General features: G+C 34.8%; 1 long non-coding RNA gene across 1 annotated transcript; it reads left to right on the top strand.

The window, feature by feature from the left end:
• The first annotated feature begins 5,855 nt into the window (after positions 1–5,855).
• Positions 5,856–6,831, top strand: LOC135118881 (uncharacterized). Its single transcript, XR_010277825.1, has 2 exons — positions 5,856–6,263; positions 6,356–6,831. It is a non-coding gene; the product is annotated as an uncharacterized LOC135118881 (long non-coding RNA).
• Positions 6,832–9,149: the final 2,318 nt, after the last annotated feature.

Here is a 9,149-nt window from a genome sequence, read left to right as displayed (position 1 = left end):
TCATACTATCCAAAAAAATAAGCTAGTCTATCGTCTAATTTCAATACCTAAGTATAACATATAACAATAAATGTTCTTCATTTATTTTATACATAACGTATGTATAGGAAACTAAAGAACATACACATTATTGTAAACTACATAGGTACCTACTAGGAAAACGAACTTGAGTAATGATAAATTATTAACAATAAAACTTCTTACTTTAAAAAAGCTCTGAACCATAAAATACCACAGAGCAAAGCTGAATGAATGAAATATATTTTCTGTCACATATGTGTAAACTTTGTATAGTTGCTCCCGACTTGTCCGGAAGTCAGTTAACTATGAGAAGTGCTAAACAGTTGGTTTTTAAACAACGGGTCTGTTTAAATGAGACTAAACTACAAAAAGTTCCGCTATTATAATGTAGACTCTTTGGTATGCAACTAGCGATCGTGGACTATGAGATGGAGTAACAATTTGAATTGGACATTTTAAGGTTTTAAAAGTTAAAAATGGCAAATGAATTCCTTACTTAGGTACCTATGCTCATGTAACTTTGTCTGTCTAGTCTGTCTCATCTGTCTGTTAGATACAGATTATTACATTGGACGGAAGAACTAAGTTTTCTTTCTATATGGACTTATTTCCTACCTAGATATATCTGGGTTACTTAGCTTAAATACCTAAATCTTATTCATCTTGGCCTTTTCCTAATTTTAATTGATAACAACGTGGGCGCAGTATGCTTGACATTTCCATTCTTCACTGTCATTTGTCATACTGTGGTCATACTTACACATTTACTCCGTTCGTATCATTAATTCTTAAGACGTAGCCTAAAATATCAATTAACAAGGATATATAGAATACCAGGGGCCCGATTCTCCTAATTTTACTTAAGCGACCTTCTATTGACGTTCGACTCGATTCGACTGAGATCCGATCCCGACTCGATTACTATTGAAGCGTATGTGGCATTCCGCTATTTTTTCTTTGAAATAAACGTTTTTATCCTTTTCTGTCATTCAATAATGAATCATTTTGTCTGCAAATGATTTACGATTGCAAAATAATTGTACAGCAAACTACTGTATAGACCAAAATCATCAAAATAGCAGACCAATCGCACACCAATCAAATGTCAATCGAATACGATTGGTCTTTTATTAGTAGCAGAATGCCCGATATGGTTAAAACTGCTATTACGATCATATTGCGATTCGATTTTGACATTATTAACTTAGGAGAATCGGGGCCCAGATAAACTATGTTTCAGCCATGTGGAAATTGGAAATCCATGTGAGAGTTCAATTGAAGATATCTTCAATCTATCCTAAGGTCTAATAAGTCCTATAAAGCCTAACTTGAAATAATTACCGACAGAGCTGAAAAATTATCGACATTGTTCACAGAGGCTTCTGAAAAAAATAATTTTATTTCGTAAGGAAACATTAAGTTCAGAATAATTAAACCTAAACCAACCACGTTCTCAGTATTATTTATTCCTAAAAAAAATATGTACCTACCATCAAACTGTAACTCCTAACAGATTTCTCTTGAAAACATCACAATAAGAGGCACGATTCGTAAGACATATTACGTAATAACTATGCAAATATACTTGTAAGTTATAAACTTAACTTAAGCTTAGTTCTGTACAACAATGGTAAGAAAATTGAAAGTCACTAAAACTGTGTTTCTTGAAGCCCGTGCCCGTTTTCCCGATAAGAATATTATATAAAGCTGACTTCATACGGACTAAGTTATGACCTACTCATTTCTCGAGCGACGACTTGCGACTTCAGGTAGCGACATTACGTAAAGAAAAGCGTTCGGGAAAATTGAAAATGACTTATGTGGTTGATTTATTTACTTAAGCAGGTATCTATTTATTTACCTAAGTTAAGATGTACTTAAGCAGATATCTATTTATTTAGATAAGGATGTATTTGCTAAGTATTTATTAACTTAGGTAAGTAGGTATAAAAAATTGTGCAGTCAATTCCTAGCTATTTGCTGTGTCTGAAAATATGATCTTCACTCACTTAAGTTTCTTTAAGTACTGACTGAAAATCAAAGGCGAATTTTTTGCGATTTTTAATGTGTAAAGCTCAGTTAAAAGTCGACTTGACACATTAAAAATTTTACCTACTTAAAAATACCTGTCGACAACTTTAATGTAGTATTTATTATTCAATTCCTATTAAATATATTTATAAGTACCTAGATATTCCGTACCTAGGTACCTTTATTTATATAATCTTGTAATCTAAACCTTCTCAGACGTCTGTAAAACCCAACGCACCGTCAGAAAAATCGTTCGAAAAATAATCGTCAGTGTACACACGGCCTATCACCGTGTCCTAGCCACAGGTATGACGTAACAGGTACACTTGTATAAAACACTCGACAACTTTACATCGGCGCCATTTTCTTCTTGCCGCCAACAGTGCTACTTTCAAAATCAGTTCACGTTACCTTAAACTGTAATTAACACTAAAATTAGTTCGTAGTTAAACTAAAACGCTCGAAAATTAACTATTTGAATAATTACGTTTTTTAATTTAACTAATTTTTAGTATTTTTTTTAACGTGTTAACTAATTTTGAAGTCATAGAGTGGAGAGTCAATTGAGTGTTTTTTTTTGTCAATTTTGAGCGGGAAATATGGTTTATACAGTATTTGTAATATCTTTATTGATAATGCGATTTGATTGGATTGTTTTATCGCGTATAGATAACAATTAACGTTTAGCTGGGTTGTGATTGGTCACATGACGGGTGGTAGGGCGTCGAGACGATGGAAGTTAATGAGATAGACATGTGATTCAAAATGGCGGATCATTTCAGAGGGAATCTTGCCGTGGAAGATTTTCATTGCGGGTAAGGAACTTTTAACATTTTGTTTTTTACTCACTAACTATTCAATAATATTTAGAAAGAATAAATCATGTTCAAATAAATTATAAATACCTACTTCTAAAATTAATAATTTATAGTCCTTGAATTAAAGAAGATGATAATTTTAACTATTCGTCAAAATCGCTTCAAAATCAACCATAAATTAATTAAGTACGCCCATTCAGAAACAAGCGTCGTAAGATTAAAAGGTTTAACTTCGGACCTTTAGTAAATAAACCTTTAAGAGATTGATGAATATTTAACTTAATTTTAGATCATAAAATACGTAGAATAACATATTAATTAAATCTTAAGAATAATTTAAAATTGTTCACCATAGACTACAAAATTCGCATAGAACGACCTCTTTACAAAATTCCTTTTTAAAAAGTTCCTACATTTCATTCATTACTTTATTTTTCATTAATTTATTTACTTTACAACTAGCAACTTTATCAGTCCAATTAACGTTTTTAAACTAATATTAGCTTAGGAACTAACGCCATGCAGTATTGCTAGTTCAAATAAGGCCCGTATCTAAGATTATAAGAGCAGTAAACTCAAGAAGATAAGGTTGTTATCAACTGTTCTGTATAACACTATTTACTTAGTTTTTAAGTGGATTTTTATGATGACATGCTTATTTCCTATTTTTGATTGTGGTTCTTACGTAGGTATGAACTTTAGTCTATCGGGTTCGAAGCCAGGATACCTATTTAGAAGTGTTAATTCTTAAGTAGATTAGACAGAATCTGTCTGTCAGTTTTTATCTCGAATGAAAATCTGAGGAGTTCCCTTGCCTCCCTTTTACATCATCAATTCAGATCCAAACTTTCAGTTTTGTAGTATCAACCTACCCGATGGATGCCTTAAATTTTTGAGAGTTACCCTTGATTTCTCAGGGTTTTCAAAGAAGGATTATCACAATCGGTTTATGAACTATAATAGGTAGGTACAGTCAACTTCAGGTCAGTGGTAACAGTTTTATAGGAAAATCGTACTTATTACTATTGAGTTAAGGTGCATGACAGTTACCACTGATGTGCGGTCTACTGTACTACATACGCGGAAAAGCATGACTCGGTTAAAAATCGGAAAAGTAGGAGCTATCTATATTGATCTGATTTGATCTACACACACTGATCAATCTAATTTTATACAGTTTTATTTAAACAGATAATTTTAAGTTGGATAACTAAAACTTTGGCATTCATTTTGAACACAAACACTTTTACATTTTTTTAATCGATTAGGTACAAACCAACTCGATTCGACAGTTAGCATCAATTTCGATCAAAACCACTATAGATAAGAGAGCTTATCAAGATTCTTATCGCTGTGATAACATGAACGTGATAGATATACGTAATGGTGCGATTGTCAGTCTCTACTACTTACTGCAGGGTATCAAGTGATTTATAGTCTGGGTTTCGAAGACATTGAGGCTTTTTGTCAAGGGTATCTTGATGTTTGGATAATTGGCGCCTACATCTCATGTACACAACTGCCAAACTAACTTTTAACATGTTCGAAACTTCGACAGTCCCTAGGATCTTCTACATCTTATCCGGCTTTGTTCTTACCCGACTGCCAAGAAGGGAACATTATTGCTTATAAACGAGCTCTGCAGGATTTCTAATTATTTTAAAAAGTCGTAGTCCAGTGTCCAAACTTTCCTGATGGTCTCTGACCCTACTCTTACATGAAACTGTAACAACGATTGATATCAAAGTAGCTTCAGGAGGCTGGCAACTCCGCAAATTACCTTACTTCAGGCGGCTTTTTGATATTTTTAAAACTTTCTACGTGCTTTCTGGCTGGACTTGTAACTGCCATAAGCCATTCATGATCAATGAGGCAATTTTCCAGTTTTCATTTTGCAATACCTAAATATTAAATTTTAGGTCCGAATTGACTATTTCGCCCGCTTTTCCCAACTACGTTGGGGTCGGCTTCCAATCTAGCAGGATGCAACTGAGTACGCTAGTTTACAAGGACAGACTGCCTATCTGACCTCCTCAACCCAGTTACCCGGGCAACCCAATACCCGTTGGTCCAAATTGACAATACGAACATCAATTTCAATATGGCGGTCAAACGGTGACCATAATGCAATGTTTATGTAATAAATATAAACTAGCGAAGCCTCCGTTTTAGTAAATATATTCGATATTTTGTAACGCAACTTATGAAATGTGGTTTGCACGTTGTTAATAATTGGTTTTACAAATAAGTTTGTTGGGTACAAGCCTATTTTGGTACGCTATATTGCCTGCTTTGAGTTTGGTGGATATTTAAAATGAAAATGAGGGAAATACCTACTAGATGTTTTCCGACATTTCATTAGAATTCTGAAGGAACTATTTTCAATCTGTCTTCGTGATAAATTTCATCCAAATCGATACAGCGTTTTACCTCGATATCATAAATTCCATTTTTAGCGAAGCGAAGTAGGTAGTCTACCGTTCTTGTCTGAAGATTTAAAAGAGCATAAAATATAACTCAATGCATATACTCTTGGAACTACAGTCATATTACCAGGAATTCTACTGTTTCATCCACTAACAATGACCATATTAAATCCACAAAAACTTGAATCATTCATATCGTTTAAAATTCCTAAATAAACCCTCTATTTATTCAGCAGTCTATGACATGCACCGTTTCCGAGCTATTGTATTTTAGACTTTATTTCTTAGAACTTAAGGTTTATTTTCGTGTGTTATTGTCTATCAGCTGTTTAAATATGAACTCGAAATGTCGGGTCTTTTGGAGTTCATTTGTTTTTTTTTTCGAAATACACAGTTGAAAAGGCTTTATAAAAAAAAAATACCTTCATCATCTGTCTAGCTTCTCAACTATGTTGGGACCGGCTTCCAGTCTAACTGGATTCAGCTGAGTACCAGTGCTTTACGAGGAGCGACTGCCTATCTGATCTCCTCAACCCAGTTACACGGGCAACCAATACCTCTAGGTGAGACTGGTTATCTTTAAAAATGATTACAAACCTTTAGAAAAATCATCTTCAGCATTTTTATCGTTCCACTGCTGGACACAGGCCTCCTCTGACACAGAGAAGGATTGAGCGTTGAAGTTTTTATTTTTTTCAAATTAAATATTTTTTCAGACTTCATGAAAATCAAACAGTTATTACTTTTGTTTGCAAATTATCAGTGTAACATGTTACATTACTTACACGTTATCAGTTATTCGTGACTTAAGTACTAAAAACAATAAACTGTAAGACACGCTTGACGCTGTAGGGCATCTAGCTGATATAATTGAAAACCTACCAAGAAAAGTAACAACTTGGCCATAGCTTCAGACTAAAACCTCTTTATAACCAATTGAAACTTATATAAAATCGACAAAAAATAGGTCCTTATCGCTTCTTCTTCTTCTTCTTTCGAGTCGATGACATGTCATATGAGACTACACTATGTCAGCCCAATATTCCGCCACAGCGAGAGGTCCTTATCGCTGTCGCTTGGTTATGTACCTAGGTACCCAAAAGACTGACAGCATTACCACGTTGGATGGCAAATATGTTAAAACTATTTAAAACAATCAGACGGCACTTTAAAAAAAGAACGTCAACCTTTCAAATATGCATGGAAAAAAGAAACCTTTTCAAAAAAGGGCGCTAGAAAAAAGCCATTTAAAAACGACCGTCCAACTTATAAAATTAGTAACACCACAAGACAACATTGAAAACTAAAATATCCTTTTAAATAGGTCACATATAGTTGCATAAGGCATTATGAATTCCTTTCTTTGCTTCACAAACGTTAACTGTCATGTCGGACAATGAATTCGAACAAAAACTATGCAAATGGCGGCAAGGCAAGATGGCGGCGATTTCTATGTAATTTGCGTCACAAAGGACGAAATATGCTTTTAACTTTAAGACTACCGTTTAGAAGTGGATATTGAATTTTGTTTGTTGTTTTAAATAGAGAAAACTGGTTTATGAGAGCTTATTTTTTGAGTTTAGGTAACTTGTCTTTGAAAATGTTTAGGTTAGATTGTCTTCTAAAGCGGTCATCCCTATCGGCATACTCAGTTTCTCTATTAAACTCGTGTTTCTAGGCCTAGAGCCTCGAGCCTAGGTCCGTTGTTTTGACGAAAAACAGCGTTTCCGGGGACCTATTCTTGGGGAAGTTTTCAGTTATTAGTTAGGTAACAATTAAGAATCTTCGAAGCTCGTCTTAATCGGTTTACCTACCATTTGTTGGCTGGCCTTAGCTTTATAGACTGACTAGCTTCCATCTGCGGTTTCACCCATGTCCCGTGGCACTCATAAAATTAGCCAGTCTTCCTCAATAAATGGGCTATCTGACACTGACAGTTTTTTTTTCAAGTTGGTCAATAAGTTCATGAAATTAGCGTATTCAAGCAAAACAAACTCTTCAGCTTCATAAGTATTAGAGTAAATCACATTCGTCTTCATCAATAAATGGGCTATCTAAGGCTGAAGAATTTGTGTAATCGGTCTAATAGTTCATGATATAAGCGCGATCAACAAAACAAGGAAACTCTTCACCTTTAGGTAGGTATATCAGGTATATCTAATATTAGAGCCAATTAGGTGCATTTTCTAAAGCCTAGAACAAAATCTATCACCCCAAAAAGTCTCTAGACTGCCACACTATAACCTCGAAGTAACGGTTTCTTGAGCAAGTCCGCCAATCAAATTAGTCGTCGTGAGGCACCACTTGACACGGTTCGGCGTGCCGAGATAATTCACGCCTTATGCCTACACACTTCAAATGTCGCTTAGGAAGATATGGTTCTATTAACATGTGGGTTTTATATTTTAGATTGTACCTATGTGACAAATTGGTTTTTGGATGTCAAAAATTAAGCAACTTACCTACGCTTTATCTGTCCAATTCGTATAGTTTTTGTTTGTTCATAAAGGCTCCGAAACTGTTGAATTGATTTGAAAAATGGTTTCACTGTTGGAAAGCTACACTATGCTCGAGTAACATAGGCTAGCTATATTTTATCCCGCAACAGGCAGTTTTTTCTATGAGACACGGGTTTAACCGCTGAAAAACAGCTAAAAATGATAATAAAGGTATCTAGTTACCAAACCTTTTTGAGACGGAAAGTCATCAGACGAAGACAGAGAGTCAGACTTACTGATTAAAACCCACCTTCTGGAGCCCTTTGTGTACCGAAGCAGCTGTATCACTTTGGAACTATTTAACTTCAAAATGTCTGCCCCGTTTGATCTAAAGATTCATATATACTTATAAGCTAGAATAACCTTTACCACCAAGAATCTCCAACATTCCTAAGTCTAGACACAAACTAAACTTTCGCTTAACTTCTACACATTGTTGCAACTACAACGTGAAGATAGTTAATTAGTTAGCCGTACTTAGCGTACATTCAATCATTAATGAGTTACCGACAGACGTTGCCTTGAGTTTCAGTTGCAGACACATCTGTTATATTTAGTCATGTATTTAAAATTTCAGTTCTTTTGCAGTTATTTCATCATTATCGTGAATATTTGGACGTGGGGATGAGTGGATATTTGTTACTCTTTCACGCAGAAAATTCTGAACGGATTAAAGAAAACTGTATAGTAATGTAAACAGCTTGTGGCTAAGTTACCACTTGGCCTGTGGATGGGTCATTTGGATCTTGTCATTACGAGCTCCTCCGTGTTTCGGAAGTAAGAAGGCTCTTTGAACATTCGTTGGTCCCGGTCCAGATAGGTAGTTGCTCCATGTAATACAGTATATAGAGTAAAAGATGACCCCAGTATAACTCGGGAAATGGCTAGGCCGAACACACTATAGCCTTAGTTTTCAGAACTTAATTCCAACACCAATGCTAATAGAATGAAGCTTAATCATGTAAAGTTTTTATAAGCCCAAGCTAAGATGAACACAGATGGGTGCATGATTTTCCTATAGAAAGAGAAAATAGGTTGTATCACATCTATTTATAATGCCATACAATGTCATAGACTTACATAAAATACGAAAGGAATGGATCTTAAGACAAAAGGTGTAAAACAATTGAATATAAATTAACTTCACGACTGACAGACAGAATCTTTGTTATAACACGGTTATATAAAAGGCTGGAACTCATCTGCGTGTTAAGACAGGTAAAATATACAAGACTAGCTGTTGTCTCGCGATTTTACTCACGTCTCTGGGGCACTTATTCCCGTATCCGGATAAAATATAGCCTATGTCACTCGGGAATAGTGTAGCTTCCTAACAGTGAAAGAATTTTTTAAAT

This window comes from Helicoverpa armigera, chromosome 27 (assembly GCF_030705265.1).
Source record: "Helicoverpa armigera isolate CAAS_96S chromosome 27, ASM3070526v1, whole genome shotgun sequence".
NCBI lineage: Eukaryota > Metazoa > Arthropoda > Insecta > Lepidoptera > Noctuidae > Helicoverpa > Helicoverpa armigera.
The sequence above is the reverse complement of the archived record's forward strand: the minus strand, read 5'-3'. Positions and strand labels throughout refer to the sequence as shown.